This window comes from Salvelinus sp. IW2-2015, linkage group LG28, assembly GCF_002910315.2.
Source record: "Salvelinus sp. IW2-2015 linkage group LG28, ASM291031v2, whole genome shotgun sequence".
Taxonomy (NCBI): domain Eukaryota; kingdom Metazoa; phylum Chordata; class Actinopteri; order Salmoniformes; family Salmonidae; genus Salvelinus; species Salvelinus sp. IW2-2015.
In genome coordinates, this window is record NC_036868.1 from 605,973 (window position 1) to 628,950 (window position 22,978).

The 22,978-nt window shown below is 44.9% G+C and overlaps 1 pseudogene; it reads right to left on the minus strand.

Moving 5' to 3' along the window:
- LOC111954050 (serine/threonine-protein kinase MRCK beta-like) overlaps positions 1 to 22,978 on the minus strand; it is a 122,209-nt pseudogene that overhangs the window by 65,790 nt on the left and 33,441 nt on the right.

Below are 22,978 nucleotides of genomic sequence, written 5' to 3' on the forward strand. Positions count from 1 at the left end.
ATACGGTTGCTACGGATATAGGATGGGTTGCTATCGCAGACTAGGATGGGTTGCCTATCCGCGGACTAGGATGGGTTGCTATCGCCGACTAGGATGGGGTTGCTAACGCGGACTAGGATGGGTTGGCTAACGGCATCTAGATGGTGCTAACGCGACTAGGATGGGTGCTAACCGGCGACTAGGATGGTCGCTATGACTTTCTGGACAACGAAAGAAAGTTGAAAACCAGTAGAACAGGAGAGAAAAACCAACTTTTGGGGGAGTGCTAGTGTAGCTGTTTGCTGCTGCTCCCCGTCCCTCCTGCCCACCGGTCCCTGCCAAACACACGCACCTCTCCCTCACACACACTACCACACGCCCCTCCTCCTTTACACCCCCCCTCTCTTTACACCCCCCCCTTCTTTAACCCCCTCCTTCACACACCCCCCCTCTCTTACACACACTCAGAGCGACCATGGACATCTCCGGGGGGAGCCTATTATAGACTCAGTCAGACACACAATCACCAGAGTTAACCAGAAAACTAGGTCTGTCCGTAATTGATCCCAAGGCTGCGCGACTTATACGCAATCAGGGAGTCACGTAAAAGAAGGAGACAATAGGTGAAAGTATTGTTAAGGAACGAGTGAAGCTCGATCTCCCACTCCATCCCCGCAAGGCTCTGCACTCCCTTACGATTCGACCACGATGCGAACACCGTGGTGTGACCAATCTGATTGTCCTCCCAATAAATATCTCCGAGACTCAGCTAAAAGTCTGTAGACACTAGTGGTTGTCTCGGAGTTATGCCATCATTGTGCCCAGTTAGACAACACATATTAACAAAACTTTCTTTTCCCCTAAGTGCAGACATGCCTGTTTCTATTCCCTTGCATTCTGATTTAGCTTTACAGCATCCTCCTGTAAGCGCCTACATAATAACAGAGGTGTTTGTACGCTAATCCCGGCTGCCAAAAACACACAGGCTCCCTTGTGTGGTGAGGAAACCTTATGCTCCTCTGACCCTTCCCCGGTAGGGTGAAGAGATGAGTTCCGTAAACCAAAGGGAGCCGGGGCGTGGCCCGAGTGGAAAACACCGCGGGCATGATAGGAGCGACAAGAGGACGGCCGGCTAAAAATGAGCGGCCACTGGAGACAGAAACATCCACCCCCCCGAGGAAAAGAGGCAAACATGGGGTGGATTTAAACGGGGGGCAGGCAGGGTGTGGGGCAAGCCAGTGGGGTGGGGGCAAGCTGGGGGTGGCAACGCGCCAGCGACTGAGAGTTAGAGGACACAGACGCAGCAGGGGCACCAGTGAGGTTGGAAAGTGTGGGGCACACCCGACGGGAAAACAGGTCACCAATCACGCAGTGAGAGGGGCCGGCCACGACCAAAAACCCCAGGGCTGCGTGGGGGGCAGGGGACCAGCTGGGAATGCCGGGGGAGAGAGGGGAAGAAGGACGGCGCACGAGGAGCAACAGCCAGGAAAGCGGAGCCCTGGGCCAGGCATGTGGAGAGCAGTGGAGGGGCTCAGACTGTGGGCGCACCGCACCCTGACCCCGCCGCCGCGCCCCCACCGAACCCCAGGGCACCCGCCCGAAGCAGCAGGAAGCAGAGGCGCGCGGGGGAACCACAGACCGAGACCCAGCGGCCGCCGTCCGGGGGACGCCCGCGTGCACCGCCCTCTCTCTGCTGGCCTGCGCGCCGCACCCGCCTCGGCCCGCCCTACAACCCTTTGCCACCGCCGCACGCTGCCCGGCGGCCGCAGAACAAGCTTCGCGTCTTCAGGGGCCCTTCGCGTGTCCCCGCCAGCGCCCGCGCGCCCGGCCTCCCACACACGAAACACGCACCCAGGCCCCAGAGGGCACCACCCACCAAGCGCCTGCCACGCATGGCGCAAACAGCAGGCACCCCAGGACTTAACAACAGGCCCGCACCCCGAGCCAGCCGCCCGCGGACGGCACAGAATGAGTGAAAAAAGAGAGAGAGAGAGCCGAGAAGAGAGAGAAGCAGGAGAAGAAAGCAGAGAGAGAGAGAGAGAGAAGGAGAGAAGAGAGAGAGAGAGAGAAGAAGAGAAGAGAGAGAGAGAGAGAAGAAAGCCGAGAACGAGGAGGAGAAAGAAGAAGCCACAGCCGACACACAGGAAGAAGAGGACGAAACCGGCGGCGGGGCGAACGCGGGGGGCGGGGAGCAACCGACCGGCGGCATGAAGCGGCGCGGCCAACGAACCCAGCAGAAGCTGGAGGCAGTGGTCCCAGAGAGCGAAGGCACGCCAAAGGAATGATGCGAGGGGGGGAAGCAGTGGGGCCAGAAAAGGAAAAAAAGGGAACAAGGAGGAAAGAGGCGCGCACGAAGCCAGCGGCAGGCGGGAACGAACCAGGCAAGAGACCACCAGAGGGGCCACAGGGGCGAAGACCCGAGGCAGGACGCGGAGCGGGAAGAAAAAAAGACACAAGGAGAGGCCCGGGCAAGGAAGCGGGAATCCGACACAGCCCGGCGCCGGCCCGGCGGCCAAAAAGAGACAAACAGCCGAACAACGGCAAACCGAGAAGACCCGAGAGAGAGGCGCGCATGGAGGATACAAGCTAACCGAAAGCGAACCCCACGGCCGGAGGTTACAAAAACAAGAAATATTTTTAACAGCTACTAAGTTGAGCAGCTGGTACACCAGTTTAGTAATAGCAGATAAGCCACCTTCAGGGATTCCGCTGAGCCACAGTATACCAACAAGCGTGAAGAAATGTCAGCAGGGTATAACCAAGAATGTGAAATAGTCGACGGGGGATATATAGTAGAGAGAATGAATATTATGCAGCCCGCCTCTCACGCTCCCTATTAGATGACAAGACTGATGTCATGTGGGAAAACTGGACTAGCGGTATGTTGCCGTTTGCTACTCCCTACTGATTTCAGGAATCCTCCAACCAGTATTTCCGAAAAACCTGGAAACTTTGGGAAAGCTTCCGGAACGTTGGGAAAGCTTTTTGTAAATGTTGCAACCCTACTTGGAATGTGTCTAAAAAGACTCAGCATTTATAATTCCCTACTCTGTCAATTTAGTCCATATTATCAAAATAGTTCACCAAATCATTTACGTTAAATGCCAACATTATAAAGCAAAAGTTGCAGCAAACGTTATTTTTATATTTTACGGGAAGGTACTACCTAAACTAAGAACTCCGTGACCTTGTGGTTTAAGTATGGAAGGTTGGGAGTTTGATCCCCGGGACAAGTCATACCAAAGACTGTAAAAACGGCACCCGATGAGTCTCTGCTTGGCACTCAGCGTTAAGGAGATAAATTGGGGAGGGAAGGTCCAGGAGGTGTACTTGTACATCAAGCTACCTCCCGCTACAGAAACAAGAGCCAGTCCAGCTCGCACAAGCCCATGATCGTACAAGGTTACTTATAGTGCATTTCGGAGAGTATTCAGACCCCTTGACTTTTTCTACACTTCATTACGTAACAGCCTTATTCTAAAATGTATTCAATTGTTGTTTTCCCCACATCAATCCACACACACAACACCCCATAATGACAAGGCAAAAACAGGTAAAATTTTTCACAGATTTATTCAAATATAACTGAAATATCACATTTATTCAGACCCTTTACTCAATACTTCGTTGAAGTACCTTTGGCAGCAATTACAGCCTTGAGTCTTCTTGGGTATAACGCTACAAGCTTGGCACACCTGTATTTGGGGAGTTTCTCCTATTCTTCTCTGCAGATCCACTCAAGCTCCATCAGGTTGTAAGAGAGCATCGCTGCACAGCTATGTTCAGGTCTCTCCAGAGATGTTCTATCAGGTTCAAGTCCGGGCTCTGGCTGGGCCCTCAAGGACATCGAGACTTGTCCCAAAGCCACTCCTGCAATGTCTTGGCTGTGTGCTTATGGTCGTTGTCATGTTGGAAGGTGAACCTTCGCCTTCCAACATGACAACGACCATAAGCACACAGCTTAGGTTCTCCCATCTCCACAGAGGAGCTCTGTCAGACTGACCATCGGGTTCTTGGTGAAGTCACTGACCAAGGCCCTTCTCCCCCGATTACGCCGTTTGGCCGGGCGGCCAGGTCTAGGAAGAGTCTTGGTGGTTCCAAACTTCTTTCATTTTAGAATTATGGACGCCACTGTGTTCTTGGGGACCTTCAATGCTGCAGACATTTGTTGATACCCTTCCCTAGATCTGTGCCTCGACACAATCCTGTCTCTGAGCTCTACGGACAATTCCTTCAACCTCATGGCTTGGTTTTTGCTCTGACATGCACTGTCAACTGTGGGACCTTATATAGGTGTGTGCCTTTCCAAATCATGACCAATCAATTGAATACCACAGGTGGATTATAAACAAGTTGTAGAAACAAAGATAATCAATGGAAACAGGATGCACCTGAGCTCAATTTCTAGTCTCATAGTAGGGTCTGAAAACAAGGGTCTGAAAACATATGTAATATGTTTTCTTTTTTTTCTCTTTGCCATATTTTGTGTAGATTGACGAGGATGTTTTATTTATTTATTTAATGGATTTTAGAATAAGGCTGTTACGTAACAAAATGTGGAAAAAATGAAGGGGTCTGAATACTTTCCGAACGCACTGTACTTTACTACCTGAACTTGACCAATAAGAAAACAGATTTTAGTTTACCATTGCAAAACATTTTGCTACAGTCTGCCATACTGAACACGCCCCTGGTGTTATTACCTTCTCTGWTCCACAGCAAATAAAACAAAGGAAAAGTTATGTTTAATAGCTTTTTTTAAACATATTTTTTTATTCCCCTTTGTAAAGTAACTTAACAGGTTCAGATGCTTACTAAAATCTATCCCTAGATTTACAAAAACTCAACCTATTGGGAAATGGGCATACTCACACAACTGATTGTTGTGACAGTACATCTACGATCTAAATACCAATTTATTTACCTCTCCATCTAGCTATTCATCTATAAAGACTGAACATTCCTCCTCTGCTGCTGGTTGTAATGCCATGCTGCAGTGCTGTATGTAACAGTAGAGTCTAGTCCAGGGGTACTCAACTACTATCTGAGAGGTCCAGTGACACAAATTTCCCAGGTGGCAAAGGTCCAGATGGATTTCGTCCTTTACCGGCGCTGTGGTACAGCGTAGTAACAAACATGTTGTTATATAAAACGTACATTCAAATATATTAAATGAGACTAAGAATTTGAATTAATTACAASTTCTTTTGAATGTAAACACGTGCAACATTGCATCAACATTACTGAAGAACAAAAGTGGTTGCATGATGGTCTGTGCAGGAAGTGCACTGTGAACCACTACACACGAGTCATGAATTATTATGTTTTTGATATAAAATAATGTTTTCTTGAGAACAAAGGAGAGATGAACAGAAAGAATACTCTGAGTACCCAGAACATCACTGTGGGCCGTGCAACATCCATGTATCAGTCACTGTGGGCCGTGCAATATTCATGTATCAGTCACTGTGGGCAGTGCAATATTCATGTATCAGTCACTGTGGGCAGTGCAATATTCATGTATCAGTCACTCTTGACCGTGCCCTGCATTAATGCCCTCTCTTTTATACTGCTGCTACTCCGTTTATTATCTATGCATAGTCACTTTAACTCTCCCTACATGTACATTTTACCTCGACTAACTGGTGCCCCCGCACATTGACTCTGTACCGATACCCCCTGTATATAGCCTCACTATTGTTATTTTACTGCTGCTCATCATTTGCTACTTTTTTAATCATTTGCTACTTTTCAATTTTTACATAACACTTATTTTTCTTTCAACTGCATGGTTGGTTATGGGTTTGTAAGTAAGCATTTCACTGTTAGGTCTACAGCTGTTGTATTCGGCGCAGGTGACAAATAAAATTTGATTTGATTTCATGAGAGAAATTCGATTTTTCCAACAACCCAGGCTATCCTCAGTGAAGAATCCATTGCACGTTGTTGGGCAATCAGGGAATTGATAAGGACTTTGGTGGACCTCTCATATTGGGATTTTAAGTTGGTTAATCTCGTTTGATCTCACCTCAGTGTTCAGGGGATACGTCTGATTGAATTTACTATACCTGGTGTCAAAATGGCACTTAACATTGGCACTTTTCACGAGAGCTACGAACACCCTGCATATCAGGCACATTGGTTTTGTGCTAGTTGCGGGGAGAATNATAATTACTTGTGTCATGCACAAAGTAGATGTCCTAACCGACTTGCCAAAACTATAGTTTGTAAACAAGAAATTTGTGGAGTGGTTGAAAAATGACTTTTAATGACTCCAACCTAAGTGTATGTAAACTTCCGACTTCAACTGTATATGTTGAAGAGGGTGGGGCTTAAGCTGCATCCCTGTCTCACCCCCTGGCCCTGTGGAAAGAAATGTGTTTTTGCCTATTTTAACCTCACACTTGTTGTGTACATGGATTATATAATGTTGTATGTTTTTCCCCCAATACAACTTTCCATCAATTGAATRGAAAGCTTTTCTGAAATCAACAAAGCATGAGAAGACTCTGCCTTTGTTTGTCAATTAGGTTGTGCAGTGGAGTTCTCACTCACCCACCCTTACCTGTGCACGTAGTGTTGTTGGTGTATAGAGTGGATGGCCAGCACCATCTCTGCCACATAGAACTTGGACATGTCCTCTGGGAGACGGTCCTCGAACTTACTGAGCAGGGTCAAGAGGTCACCGCCCACATAGTAGTCCATCACCAGGTACTGCAGAGACAGGGTAATACTGTGGGTTATACTGTGTACACACACCCGCACACAGAGTATACACAAGTGTGTGTGCGTGTGAAGCTGTACCAGGAAGTTGTCGTCCTGGAAGGCATAGTGTAGGGTGGTGATCCACTGGCAGTCTCCGTTCACCAGAACATTCCTCTCCTCGCGGAAACACGCCGTCTGAGGGGCAAATAATGGTATCAACTATAACATACTCCCACACACACACACAGGCTACAACCTTAATACACACACACTCTCAGTAAAAAACACTTTTAACACACATCGTTGACCCTTCTCATCTCAGTCACTAAGTTTGCCGTACCCTTAATCTCACTCCAGTAGTCTGTCCCTGGCATACAAACCATCATTCATCCATGTATCAGTCACTGTGGGCAGTGCGATATTCATGTATCAGTCACTGTGGGCTGTGCGATATTCATGTATCAGTCACTGTGGGCAGTGCGATATTCATGTATCAGTCACTGTGGGCAGTGCAATATTCATGTATCAGTCACTGTGGGCAGTGCGATATTCATGTATCAGTCACTGTGGGCAGTGCAATATTCATGTATCAGTCACTGTGGGCAGTGCAATATTCATGTATCAGTCACTGTGGGCTGTGCAATATTCATGTATCAGTCACTGTGGGCCGTGCAATATTCATGTATCAGTCACTGTGGGCAGTGCAATATTCATGTATCAGTCACTGTGGGCCGTGCAATATTCATGTATCAGTCACTGTGGGCAGTGCAATATTCATGTATCAGTCACTCTTGACCGTGCCCTGCATTAATGCCCTCTCTTTTATACTGCTGCTACTCCGTTTATTATCTATGCATAGTCACTTTAACTCTCCTACATGTACATTTTACCTCGACTAACTGGTGCCCCGCACATTGACTCTGTACCGATACCCCTGTATATAGCCTCACTATTGTTATTTTACTGCTGCTCATCATTTGCTACTTTTTTTAATCATTTGCTACTTTCAATTTTTACATAACACTTATTTTTCTTTCAACTGCATGGTTGGTTATGGGTTTTGTAAGTAAGCATTTCACTGTTAGGTCTACAGCTGTTGTATTCGGCCAGGTGACAAATAAAATTTTGATTTGATTTCTGAGAGAAATTTCGATTTTTCAACAACCCAGGCTATCCTCAGTGAAGAATCATTGCACGTTGTTGGGCAATCAGGGAATTGATAAGGACTTTGGTGGACCTCTCATATTGGGATTTTAAGTTGGTTAATCTCGTTTGATCTCACCTCAGTGTTCAGGGATACGTCTGATTGAATTTACTATACCTGTGTTCAAAATGGCACTTAACATTGGCACTTTCACGAGAGAGCTACGAACACCCTGCATATCAGGCACATTGGTTTTGTGCTAGTTGCGGGAGAATTAAAAAATACTGTTCCATTGACTCGTCTTTGAACATAGTTTTCAGTCAACTTAAAAAATAAAAATAAAAATTTAACAAGCCATATTAACAAAGATACTGGTAACTAAGCTCTCCTTATCTGTGATATTTACAGTTGAAACCACGGTCAAATCTTTGTTTATTTCTGCCTGCTTGTCCCAAGGTTTCCGCGGAGGATATTTGGATTAATGTTGATAATAAGTTAATGGTGATTGATGCGGAGTTAGAGGCCGCTGCGCCCGGTGATTATTTAAAAAGCTGTCTTAAAAAATGTATTGACTTTTATAACAAAATGCATTGTTGTCCGGTCCGGATTGACCTGGGTCCGGACCCGGACCGCGATCCGCCAGTTGAGTTTGGCTGGTCTAGCTATCCATCTGTCCGTCCGTCTGTCTACACATCTATCCATTCATCTTAAAGACTGCTTTCACTTCGCTGCAGGCTGACGGTGCATTCCCCGGCTGCTGTATGGTGTGCATGTTGATATAGCGGCGGGTGGCCTGCGGCGTCTCGAAGTCAGTTCCAAACTCGTTGCTAATCCCAACTGGCTAGCTTGCTATGTCAATACCACAGCGGCTGGTGCATTCAATGCCGTCGTAGCATCATCTTCGAGAGAATGCCACGTGTGGTTGCCATCTCAGACTTAAAGATCATACGCCATCGAATATACTGCTAGCGTTGCCGCTGCATGAAGCTCCGCTAGCCTAGTTTGGAAGCACCTGTGTTGTGCCACGCGCAGGTGGAGCCGACGCTGCTGTGGAATGCCACGGCCATTGGACCACGCTGCTGGTTGAACAGGCAGGTGGCAATCAGCTGCAGGTTCACCTCCTGAATGCCACGCTCGGTGGAATGCCACGCTGCTGGTTTGGAATGCCACGCCTGCAGGTTGGAAATGCCCACCCCCCGCATGCAGGGAATGCACTGTGGTTGGAATGCCACCCTTGCCTTGATGCCACGCTTGGGAATGCCACGCTGCTGGTTGATGCCACGCTGCTGGTTGGAAATGCACGCGCGGGGATGCACTCGGTGGAATGCCACGCTGCAGTTGGAATGCCACGCTGCAGGTTGAATGCCAGACTGCAGTTGGAAATGCCACGCTGCAGGTTGGAATGCCACGCTGCAGGTTGAGTGCAGCCATTGTCCACGCATGCAGGTTGGAATGCCACGCTGCCAGGTATGGAATGCCACGCTGCAGGCAGTGCTGTGTGTACGGTAGAGTTGTTAACTCCTCCCCTCTGTATTGCCCAGGCTGCACAAACACTGAGGGATTGTGGGATGGGGATTACTGACCATTACTGACAAAAGCTCTGGCGATGCGGTGTGCCAGGCCTCAGGCCACTGTCAGAGCCCATTGGGCTAAAACTAGGTCAAGAGGTAGAGAACAGCACAATAAAAGAAGATGGCCGTCCTGCCCTGCCCTGCCCTTAGTCAGTCTCCACTCTCCAGCTAGAATACCGGCGTACGGTAAACTAAACATTTCCTCTATATGCTGATCTTGGATCAGCTTCCCCTTCCCCAATACTAATCTTAACCATTAGCAGGGAAAATGCAAAACTGACCCAAGTTCAGCATCTAGGAGCAAATTCACCCAACACCAGAATCCAGAGGCTGACCAGAACTAGGTTCAGCTCAATTTTCTTCATCACAGTTCTAGGATCAGTTGTTTAGGATCAATCCTAACCTTAAGCATTTCAGGGATGAATTAATATGTGACCGTGGGTCAGTGGTTAGGGGCAGCGTTGCAGACTATACTCAGGGCAGTAGGGTAGTCTCTAAGGGTAGTCCGCGGTACCGTGAAACCCATTTCCCTTCAAAATGGTTGCAAGGGATGCAACAAAATAAAACTGATTCCCACAAAGTGCCCAGGTTTTTCAGAAATACAGGTTGGAGGATTCCCGGAACAACAAGCAGGGAATAACCAGCGAGGGAAACGTTCTTAGAACCAGGAGCAGGGAATAACCAGCGAGGGAAACGGTCTTGGAACCAGGAGCAGGAAATAACCAGCGAGGGAAACGGTCTTGGAACCAGGAGCAGGGAATAACCAGCGAGGGAAACGGTCTTGGAACCAGGAGCAGGGAATAAATCATCCAACCAGGATTTATAAAATAAAAAAAATAAAAAAAAACACAAAAAAACACACTCGGGAACGTTTCTGGGACTATGCCTAACCAGGGAATTTGGTCTAGACTGTATTTAGGTACGTAGGAAATCTCATGAGTGGATAGGTGATCGTGCACGTCTGGGTGAGCGTGGCTAACAACCATTGTCGACCATGCAAATGAAGCCTTGAGCACTTTTTGGCAGCAAAGTCAGTAGACGGGTATGGTTCTTCTCTACGGCATAGAAATAGAACATCCAACCTTGACTTGAGCAGGAGTGTACGCTCTAGAACTTCTATTTCTTTGTGTCAAATGGTAGATTCTACAGTCCCATTATGATGCTTACCTCGGCTCTCTTCAACATCTCCCACTTGTTCAGGATCTTCATGGCGTACACCCGTTCCGTGTTTTTCATCTTCACCACCGCAACCTAGAGGGAGAAGGATGGAGGGTGAGATGAAAAAAGGGAGAGGAAGGAGAAAGGGAGAGAGATCATTACACAATTAAAATGCAGCGTAATTAAGAGAGCTGAGAATTGCGGACTTTCCCTTATTGATGTTTCCATCCCCCTCCTACTAGCCTAGTTACTGTAAGCCCGCAGCAGTCTCCCCTAGGACCCACTGCTTTCTATGATAGTGGATGTGTCTCACTTAGCACCTAGTCAAAAGTATACGGTGCCTTTTGAGACGCAGGCAGTGTTGTGATCCTTAACCCTCATGTACATTCATCAACATCCAGCATGTATTGGGTGAATACAGGCTTGTGTTCATTACTTACCAAACGGATGAAAACAGACTGAAACAAGAAGGGACTTAACACTAAGTGGACTGTGTAATAAGAAACACTCATTTTGGGTTTTATTTCAATGTAAAAAAGTGCAGTTGCGTGCCCTAATGAACATGACCCTCTGTTCCCCCTAGATTATTTTCCAGGCGGGGTGCAATTACGCCTCAAATCAACAGCCAAAATGTTGAAGTAAAATAATTGTAGATGGGGGGGGGGGGCAGAGCTTATTGGGAGGGCCCGCCGCCTTATTTGAACAATGGTAGGGGAAACACTGTAGTACGCTGGCTTGTGATTCTGGTCGGTAAAACAGTTCTGGGCCTAGACATGTATATGAGAGCCGTCACACTGAGCTATGATTATAATGCATTATAAACTAAGGCTTTCAGATGCAGATTCAAAACCGTAAACGTATTTCTTAGAGGCCAAATACAGCTAAGCCAGCAGTAACGGTGCTTCAGACACACCCCAGGACAGGGCTTAGTAAAAGGGATAATCCACCCAAAACCACTCACTCCTATAATTTACTGTGAAATACCACTAATGTGAGAACAATACTGCCCTACCAAGCAAAAAAGGCAGTAACTGCTCAAAGCGTGGAACTGAGAAAAATTGCTTTTATTTACCTTGGTTTCACAGTAAGTTTATGCAGTTACTGCTAACATGACCACCATTTTCTACAAAACGAGGCAGGACACTTGTACATGATTAAGCATGTATTTAATTAAGCAAAAATGACGACCTAATTTTCAACCAAATGAGCAGTTACTGCCTTTTTGCTTGGTAGGGCAGAATAGTTGTTGTGAACAAATGTTTCATTTTGTCTTACAATACGGTTGGTAGCAAATCGACAATGCAATGCTTTCTCTATGGGCTGGCTGGCTAGCAAGCAAACGTAGCTACACACAATATTACCAAAGTCAATATCAGCATGTGAAGTAGCAAGTTAGTGCAGTCGGTTTAGGCGATTTTAGAGCTATCCATTTAGGAGTCTACAATCTCACCATGTCCAACATGCAGATCGATGTGCCTCGCAGAGTGGAGGTATGCAACGACATTTCTCGAAGGTAAGAATTAGAGGTCGACCGATTATGATTTTTCAACGCCGATACCGATTATTGGAGGACCAAAAAAAGCCGATACCGATTAATCGGCCGATTTTTTAAATGTATTTGTAATAATGACAATTACAACAATACTGAATGAACACTTTTTTTWACTTAATATAATACATCAATAAAAATAAATTTAGCCTCAAATAAATAATGAAACATGTTCAATTTGGTTTAAATAATGCAAAAACAAAGTGTTGGAGAGGAAAGTAAAAGTGCAATAGGTGCCATGTAAAAAAGCTAACGTTAAAGTTCCTTGCTCAGAACATATGAAAGCCGGTGGTTCCTTTTAACATGAGACTTCAATATTCCAAGGTAAGAGGTTTTAGGTTGTAGTTAATATAGTATTTATAGGACTATTTCTCTCTATACCATTTGTATTTCATATACCTTTGACTATTGGATGTTCTTATAGGCACTATAGTATTGCCAGTGTAACAGTATAGCTTCCGTCCCTCTCCTCGCCCCTACCTGGGATCTAACCAGGAACACATCGACAACAGCCACCCTTGAAGCAGCTCTTACCCCATCGCTCCACAAAAGCCGCGGCCCTTGCAGAGCAAGGGAACAACTACTCCAAGTCGCAGAGCGAGTGACCTGACCTATGAAACGTGTATAACGCGCACCCCGCTAACTAGCTAGCCATTTCACATCGGTTACACCACCTAATCTCGGCTTGATAGGCTTGAAGTCATAAACAGAGTCAATGCTTGAAGCACAGCAAAGTGCTTTTGAATGAATGCTTACGAGCCTGCTGCTGCCTACCACGCTCATATCCTATCAAATCATAGACTTATTAAAATAATACACACAGAAATACGAGCCTTTGGCATTAATATGGTCGAATCCGGAAACTATAATTTCGAAAACAAACGTTATTATTCCAGTGAAATACAAACCGTTCCGTATTTTATCTAACGGTGGCATCCCTAAGTCTAAATTGCTGTTTACATTGTACAACCTTCAATGTTACGTCATAATTACGTAAATTCTGTTGCACTATACCGACTCTCGCAATAACGCAAAGAAGTGACACAATTTACCTGGTCTAATATAGCCTGCTAACCTGGATTATTTTTGCTAAATATGCAGGTTTAAAAATATATACTCTGTGATTGATTAAGAAGGCATTAGGTTTATGGTTCGGAGTGAAATGAGGCAGTGGTTAGAGCGTAGGACTAGTTAACTGTAAGGTTGCAAGATTGAATCCCCGAGCTGACAACGTAAAAATCTGTCGTTCTGCCCCTGACACAGCAGTTAACTCACCGTTCCTAGGTCGTCATTGAAATTAAGAATGTTTCTTAACTGACTTGCCTAGTTAATAAAAGGTGTAAAAATATATATTCATTGTTTTTTGTTTTGTTTTTTAATCAACAAAATCGTGTCCAAAAATACCGATTTCCGATTGTTATGAAACTGAAACGTCCCTAATTAACGTCGACCTCAGTATGATCCGCAAAAAATATGATCAATGCTCAATCGAGATGAATCGTCCCCGAAGCCGCCAGTATTTAACGAACATGAAATAACGTTTCACCATCTAAAAGCCATATTCCTATGAACTCCAGTGAGATGAGAAAGACTATCACAGTGCTACTCATACCGCCAATCCTGCCTGCACAACTGCAATAGCTCAGAAACACTGAACCTGAAATTCCCAGGAATCTATAAACATCACTCAGAATACACAAAACAAACAATCAGCTTTTTAGAAATGAGGCAAAAAAGGTCCACAGAGACACGTAGAAAGGCAAAGGTCACGTGTTTGTGTGTTGTGTGTTGTTCCTAACCTTGGCTTACTCACGCCACAAGAGACAGGGACACCCAATGAACTGCCGAGTGTAGGCACACAATGATGACAGCCGGTATGCTGCCTAACAAGCCAGGAGACCAGACCAATCACCACACACGCGTCAGCAGACATACAGCAAATACACAGGGCACACACAAAAATCACACACTTTGGCAGAGAGAGAGGGACCCCCACCACCACACAACACACAATATTTCATCATCCAGACCTGTGTTCAATATTACTGGAAATATTTTCAAAATTTTATCTGTGCTTGATTGAGCGTGCCTGGCTTAATGAACCATAGAGGAATAAAAAAAGTGGCAAAAACTGACCAATCTAGCAACTCAAAGACTTCAAATTTTATTTTAACCCAATCTGTCTCACATAACAGCAACATACCAGATGTCAGTCACGAACAGATCAAAACCACACACCAGTATCATCACGAACAATCAAACCACACGCAGTCAGTCAACTAAACAGACAAACACACAGCCATAGCATCAACGTAAACAGATCAAAACCACACAGCAGTAGTCAGTCAACGTAAACAGATCAAAACCACACAGCCAGTAGTCAGTCAACGTAAACAGATCAAAACCACACAGCCAGTAGTCAGTCAACGTAAACAATCAAACCACCTAGCCAGTAGTCAGTCAACGTAAACAGATCAGATAAGAAGCGGAGAGAAGAGACACAACATACATTCACACACAAACATAAACAATACAAGATATTACTAACTAGCAAGCCACACACATCAGGTTAGGCTACAACACAGGACATATAGAATAGTTGTATACACTGAGTGTATACAGGACTGGTTAACACAGCGAAACCACACCCCGACTCTTATCACTCCTCCCGACCACACCAGATAATGACCTCTGACCTAGAAAAACAAACCAACCCTTGGTGCTCTGAATCCTTATCCCCCCTCCCTCTTGTCCTATTTCCTCCTCTCCTTTTTAGACACAGATTTAGACGGAGGCAGTCCTGACCTGATTCTACAGCAGGAGGAAGATGGTGGGAGGCGTCGATGGCGGGGCCTCACACACACACACATCACCTGGAGCTCTTTGACTTTTGCCCGAGCTTTCAAACGCACACACACCCACAGCCACCGTGGACATGTCACACTTCCAGGGTACCTCGTGTATTCAAAAGATTCAGGATTACTCATATATAGAGACATGCGTCGCTACATATCGAAGAGAAAAGCTGTGTGTGTGGAGATCAGAGTAAGAGACTTGACAAGGGCCTTTCAATACATTCTAATAGAATTCGCATCAAGTCCGTCAATGATTGACTGGTGGAAGGAGAGGAGTGGAGCTTCCATTGTGTCGCTGTCGATGATTGACGTGGGAAGGAGAGAGGAGTGGAGGTCTCTGTCGATGATGACCTGGTGGAAGGAGAGAGGAGTGGAGGTCTGCTGCCCGGTTACTAATTGACTAGAGTAAGAATCGTCGCTTTCTCCGCCTATAGGCTGGAGGTGGAATTGGTACGAGGTCTCTCCTGTGTTAGCAGCAGCAGCCCTGTGGTGAATGTGTGCGCGTGTGGTGGGGCTGGAAGAGTCACTGCAGTAGTGTTGTGTATACAGCCATTCGGAAGTATTTTTTTGTTACGTTACAGCTTATTCTAAAATGGATTAAATCATTGTTTCCACCTCATCAATCTAACACACTACCCATAACGACATACATACCCATAACGACATCACATACACAAACCATACAATACCATAAGACATCATACCCCATAATTACAAAGAGAAAAAATGTTTAAAAAATGCAAAATGCAGCAAAAAAAAGGAAATATACATTTACATAAGTTCTCAGACCCTTTACTCATACTTTGTTGAAGCACCTTTGGCAGCGATTACAGCCTCAAATTATTGGGTATGACGCTATGAGCTTGGCACACCTGCATTTGGGAGATTCTCCCATTCTTCTCCTGAAGATACTCTCAAGCTCTGTCAGGTTGGATGGGGAACGGCGCTGCACAGCTATTTCCTGGTCATCAAGAGATGTTCGATCGGGTCCAGGCTCTGGCTGGTCCACTCAAGGACATTCAGAGACTTGTCCCGAAGCCACTCCTGCGTTGTCTTGGCTGTGTGCCCCAGTCTGAGGTCCTGAGTGCTCTGGAGCAGGTTTTTGTCAGGGATCTCTCTGTACTTTGTTCTGTTCATATTTCCCTCAATCCTGACTAGTCTCCATCAGGTTCTTGGTCACCTCCCTGACCAAGGCTCTTCTCCCACGATTGCTCAGTTTGGCCGGGCGGCCAGCTCTAGGAAGAGTGTTGGTGATTGCAAACTTCTTCCATTTAAGAATGATGGAGGCCACTGTGTTCTTGGGGACCTTCAATGCTGCAGAAATATGTTGGTAGCAGATCTGTGTCTCAACACAATCCTGTCGTCTCTGAGCTCTACAGACAATTCCTTCGARCTCATGGCTTGGTTTTTGCTCTGACATGCACTGTCAACTGTGGGACCTCACAGGTGTGTGCCTTTCCAAATCATGTCCAACCAATTGAATTTACCACAGGTGGACTCRAATCAAGTTGTAGAAACATCTCAAGGATGATCAATGGAAACAGGATGCACCTGAGCTCAATTTCGAGTCTCATAGCAAAGGGTCTGAATACTTACGTAAATAAGTTCTGTTTTATTTTTATAAATGCTCAAAAACCTGTTTTCACTTTGTCATTATGGGGTATTGTGTGTAGATTAATGAGGGAAAAAATAATAATTTAATACATTATAGAATAAGGTTGTAACAAACAATGTGGATAAAGTCAAGTGGTCTGAATTCGTTCCAAATGCACTGTATATACTGTATGTGTGACAAAATGGCTACAAAATGGGATATAGTCTAGGGCCTATGCAGGGATCTTTTTGAGGACAAGTTGCAGTGAATATGGAAAGCAAGTGMTATTGTAGATAACGATCATAATGACGTCGGTGCCCATTGTCTTACGTCAGACAGCGCGTCGATTAGGCCTCCAATGATCTGTCTCGTATCAGTCGCATATAGGGCTGGGCGGTATACCGTATTTTACTATATATCAGTATTGATGCAGGTGTAACAGTATAACTTTACGTCCGTCCCCTTGCCCCTGTCTCTTATACACATCTAGATGTGTATAAGAGACAGGGTGTAACAGTATAACTTTACGTCCGTCCCCTTGCCCCGACCCGGGCGCGAACCAGGGACCCTCTGCACACATCAACAACAGTCACCCACGAAGCATCGTTACCCATCGCTCCACAAAAGCCGCGGCCCTTGCAGAGCAAGGGGAACCACTACTTTAAGTCTCAGAAGCGAGTGACGTCACCGATTGAAACGCTATTAGCGCGCACCACCGCTAACTAGCTAGCCATTTCACATCGGTTACACTCACCCCGCTTTCGACCTCCTCCTTTTCTGCAGCGACCAGTGATCCGGGTCAACAGCAATAACTTTACGTCCGTCCCCTCGCCCCGACCCGGGCGCGAACCAGGGACCCTCTGCACACATCAACAACAGTCACCCACGAAGCATCGTTACCCATCGCTCCACAAAAGCCGCGGCCCTTGCAGAGCAAGGTGAACCACTACTTCAAGTCTCAGAGCAAGTGAAGTCACCGACTGAAAGGCTGCTAGCGCGCACCACCGCTACCTAGCTAGCCATTGCACATCGGTTACACAGGGACCGATTATTTTTTCTTCTTTACCTTCTGTACCAGTATTTGAATGTGTGGTTTGTTAAATGTGATACGCCATGTGTAATGTCGTTTTTTTATAGTTTACTTTGCTACTCTAGAGTCATCTCTTGCTCTGCTCTTTCTCTCCATACAACTTTCCACACAGACCTAGCCACGCCCCCTGTCACTTAAGGAGCGCATTTGATGTTCCTCAACCACGAGACACTAGCGTTCAGTCTGCCTGGTCAATGCAGCACATACAATGTTGATGACAACAATGTTGCTTTCACTTTGCTCTTAATATAAATCCACTAACGTTCTATAATGACACTATTAGTTTGTGTTTCTTACATCAGCAAACCGCTAGTTTGTCTTTTCTTAGCAAGTTGCCCTGAATCTTGTTAGCCGCTAATGCTAATAGCTAATAAAGGTACTGAGTAAGAGCAAACGTAGCAAGCTAATACAGCCTGATAATTCCAGTGACGGTGTAGACCTAAATCAGCATGTTGTTTGTGCAACAGTATCTTCTAAATCAGAGGAATATGCAAAGCAAGAATATGTTAGCTACATGAAGTAGCCAAGAGAAAACATGCAATGTAGCCAAAGCTTATTGGGTCCCCTAGGAAACACTTAKCACTTTAGTTCCTACCATGTCACAATAACTCCTCCCTGGCATTTTAAACACTCAAACACATCTCAAACACTGTATTCAAAGTGCCCACTATTATATTCTAACTATAGAATTAGAATAGTCATTCTATTTCCATGATTCCAACAGTTTTGCTCTAATTCGCAAGTCAAATCGCATTTGCAACATTTGGTTAAAAATAAGTCCTAGATTATTTGCCCATATCGTGCAGCCCTACATGGCAGTGTGGAAATTATCTCTACTGAGCAGTGGTGTAAAGTACTTAAGTAAAAAATACTTTCAAGTACTACCTAAGTCGTTTTTTTTTTGGTATCTGTACTTGACTATTTTTGACAACTTTTACTTTACTACTACATTCCTAAAGAGAATATTGTACTTTTTACTCCAAACATTTTCCCTGACACCTAAAAGTACTCGTTACATTTTGAAAGGTTGGCAGGACAGGAAAATGGTCCAATTCACCCACTTGTCAAGAGAACATCCCTGGTCATCTACTGCCTCAACTGGAGGACTCACTAAACACAAATGCTTTGTTTGTAAATTAATGTCTAAGTGTTGGAGTGTGCCTCTGGCTATCCATAAATAAAATAAAATGGTGCCATCTGGTTTGCTTAATATAAGCAATTTGAAATTATTTATACTTTTGATGTACTTTAAGTACATTTTACCAATTACATTTACTTTTGWTACTTAAGTATATTTAAAACCAAATACTTAAAGACTTACTCAAGTAGTATTTTACTGGGTGACTTTCACTTTTGAGTAATTTTCTATTAACATATCTTTACTTTTTCCACCACTGCAATTGTGTGCAGGAAGTGCAGAAATGATAAAAGTGCTGAAATGTGTTTTGGTTGAATTGAACAGTATAAAACAATCAGAATGGAGAAAGACCCATTGAATRCACCTAGAATGTGGGTTGCCACCCCTAGGATCCCTCCCTACTTATGAAGCAAATGTAAAACTTTTAGTATTCAAAAACTAAAAATACCGTCATACCGGCCTTTTTTTTTTTTATATATATACCGTGATATAATATTTTGGCCATATCGCCCAGCCCTAGTCTCATATCGTGTCAGTCTCGTATCTCACAAAGGGTAATGCGATAGATCAAAAGTAGTTTGGCTACAACGTGCTGTCGAACATTCAAAAATATTACGTTATTGACATCGTCCACTCAACCCCATTTCTGCCTCAAAATAAATCTGAATTAATCTAAACTAGAACTAATCATGTTGACGTTTTTCTGTTGAGGAAGTCTTAGTACCACCATTTTACATCTAGCTAAGGATTTGTGTGTTTCATGGAGCATTATTTCTAAAGTTAGGCACGAAAGCTAGCATAAATTTATCCAACATTCAGCTTGCTAGCTGAGCCAGTAACTGAAACGATGCTGACTAACCAGCTACCTACTTAGCTAGTGCTGCACACACGCAATAGTGAATGCTTCCAAACTAAAGCTAGCTAGTAAGCTACTGTAGTAGTGCTATTGCTAACATTATTATGAGTTTTCATGAAGCAGCTGTTTCTCTGCGAGTCACTGCGGTAGCCTCCTGAGTCAGCCGCTGTATTCAGCTGACAATGATACAAAGTTACGCGATAGCGGAGAAACATGCCAATATACGGAGAGATTTCCGATTACAATTCCTCCTAACTTTAGGGCTGCATATCGACAACTTCAGGGCAAGGTTTCCGTTAGCTGGTAATTGCTTGCTTTTTGCCGATAAAATAATGAAAAGCCAAGAAATAAAATTGTAGCTGGACAAATTATCCGGGGCTGCCCTGCTGCTGAGGAGAGTGAGAAAGCGAGAGAGGATCCTTGGCCTAGGCTACTGTTGATTGCGAAGATGGGAGGCCTTTTTCATTGAAGTAAAACGAAAGTTGGAGAGTATGTCTATAGTGAAAATCCTATAAGGCAGGGCTCCACATAAAGGCCAGACTGAGGTCATTTAGTTGCATTTTGCGACCTTTTCGACTTGGCTGTACAGTTGCATTGGTGTGGGCTGCACATTCATTCACCTCAATAAAAACGTACTCTTTTTTTAGGAGGCTAACACCATGATTTGGTCAAACAGTAAAGTACATTATCCTCATGATTCCTGTATTAAAAGGGTCTGCATACCTGCCCCTGTTTCGCTGGGGCCTGCTGTTGTGTCCAGCGAGCCACTATTTTCCCTGAGGGAAAAAAGCTCTGGGAGAAAGGAAAGTGTTCTGATTGTATAAACATTTTAAAATCTGGGAAAATAATTTTAATTTCTCAACTATCAGTTATGAGCTCAATAACAACTATTTTACAAAGATGTCTGATATATGACTAAGATACGGAGCGATATAGACCGTTCAAAACATTTGTCAAGGTTTAAACCAGTTCGCAGTGTTTTGTTTCATTCTGTTACAACTGTAATGTTGTTTGCCGCAATATAATATCTTGCTCGTACCTTCCCTACAAACAATGGCTAAACTTACTTTATATATTACACTAATAAAGTTTTTAAACTTTTGTGAAGGTTTTGGTGTCGCTATTAAACCCATTACACTGCAGGCCTATGCARTGGCAATCCAACTGACTCAGAAAATGTTTTAGGCTATGATATCTAACAATATAATGCTTATCTTCATAAAACATATTTGAATTTAAAATTAACCTCCTTATGTACGCCTATATCTGTATAGCAGACGCAGTAGCCTATCTAACAAGTATAAAGAAATTAATGTCGGTGTCGTGGCAAAATATTACTACAATACAGTGGACGCCTAAGCTTATAGGCCTATGCATGCAATGCTCTGATTAATTTAGTGCTCAAACCTCCGACAGCTGAACCGTGAGGTGGTCAATATACCTAGTTTATTGATGGCGCTGGCTGTGTAACCTCATGGGTTATACACCCAATGCATAAGAAGGACTTGTCAGATAGATTAAAATCTTCCCAGTCATGTGTCCTGCGGCAAATTTACCTGACGGAAAACCTGCTTCAAACAGGCTTGGAAAGCTTTTAATATCTGTTAAAAAGGTAGAGTTAGCTAACTAACGTTAGCAATGCTGCTCATTAAATCACTGCGTTGCCGACCGACGTCCTTGCACACAATGTGCATGTAATAACCACCACTTGGCTTTGTATTTTCTCTCAATTGCAAACTATTAAATCAGTTAAAGTTGTTCATAATTCTGCTAGTTATTCTGCCTATTTCATGGAGAGTTTTATGAGAGTGCAGTGATATAAAAATGGATGAGCTTCGCGTAGGAGTGACACCATCTGATGTAAGACAGTGGTTGGCGCCACTACTAACTGTTATGCGTTGATAAACTCAAAAATGAACAAAAAAAATCACAAATTTGAGCCAAGATGGTAACATGGTGAAATGTAACAGTAACAGCTAGTTTTCAGACACATTCAATGATTGAGCCTTGCGTGCTTCTCCGAAATCCATCTCCCCACTTCCCCTCTACCGTCCATCGCACTTCACCTTCTCCCCTCTACCGTCCATCTCACCTCTACCGTCCATCTCACCTCTACCGTCCATCTCACCTTCTCCCCTCCATCTCACCTTCTCCCCCTCCACCGTCCATCTCCCCCTCCACCGTCCATCTCCCCCTCTACCGTCCATCTCACTTCACCATCTCCCCCTCCAACCTCCATCTCACTTCACCATCTCCCCCTCCACCGTCCATCTCACTTCACCATCTCCCCCTCCAACGTCCATCTCACCTCTACCGTCCATCTCATGTCACCTTCTCCCCCTCCACCGTCCATCCCACTTCACCTTCTCCCCCTCTACCGTCCATCTCACTTCACCTTCTCCCCCTGTACCATCTATCTCACCTCTCGGTCTATCATCTTTCATCTCATCCTTTATTTTCTCTCCAATCATCGTGCTCTCTCTCATTTGTAATCGCTCTTGTTATTGCTCTCCCTTGCTTTCTAAGTCCAGCGAGGGTGAGTTTCTGGGGGGTGAGCTTTTTGACAGCGAGCCAAGGTCCACGGAGTAGTTGTCTGGAACAGTCTGTACTCAGAGGGAGGGTTCTCCATCAGTCCCTCAACCTCCCTTTCTCCCCGAAAAGGACGTTGTTGAGCGAGGAGAGAGTGGGGGAGAGGAGAGAGACACCACCCATCATAAACAGGAAATGCAGGCCCAACACTTATCTGGAAAGGCATCCTGTAACTTAAGAGCCCACAGGAAACTGCAGAGGGAGCAAGGGAGGGCTGAGTCGACAGCAACAATGGCTAACAGGACGTAGCTGGAGAGTCGCAGTCTTGTTCACACACAAAAACACACAATGAGAAAACTCAAAGTAGCAAGTATGTGTGCGTGCGAGTGACCAAGCTATTAGAACTAGGCCTAATTTGTTGAAATCGACAATAACAATGATTATTTTTGATTTGTGTGAATTTAGCAAAAACCGACACGGAGCATTGGTTTCACACAGTATGATATTAAAGTTAGATTTTTTTTGCAGAGTCACCACCCTTAAACCAAACAAACCACATCCTAGCTACCAGCTAAAGCACTGAACTGAACCCAAGAGGCAGAACAAGTGGCCCTGCCCAGTTTGCAGGAAATGGCACATTCTCGGTGTCTGTGTGTCTGGTGAGCAACACCAAGTAGTAGTCCAAAACCAAGGAGGTCTAGGGATACACACAGACAGGGATACACCACAGACAGGGATACACCACAGACAGGGATACACCACAGACAGGGATACACCACAGACAGGGATACACCACAGACAGGGATACAC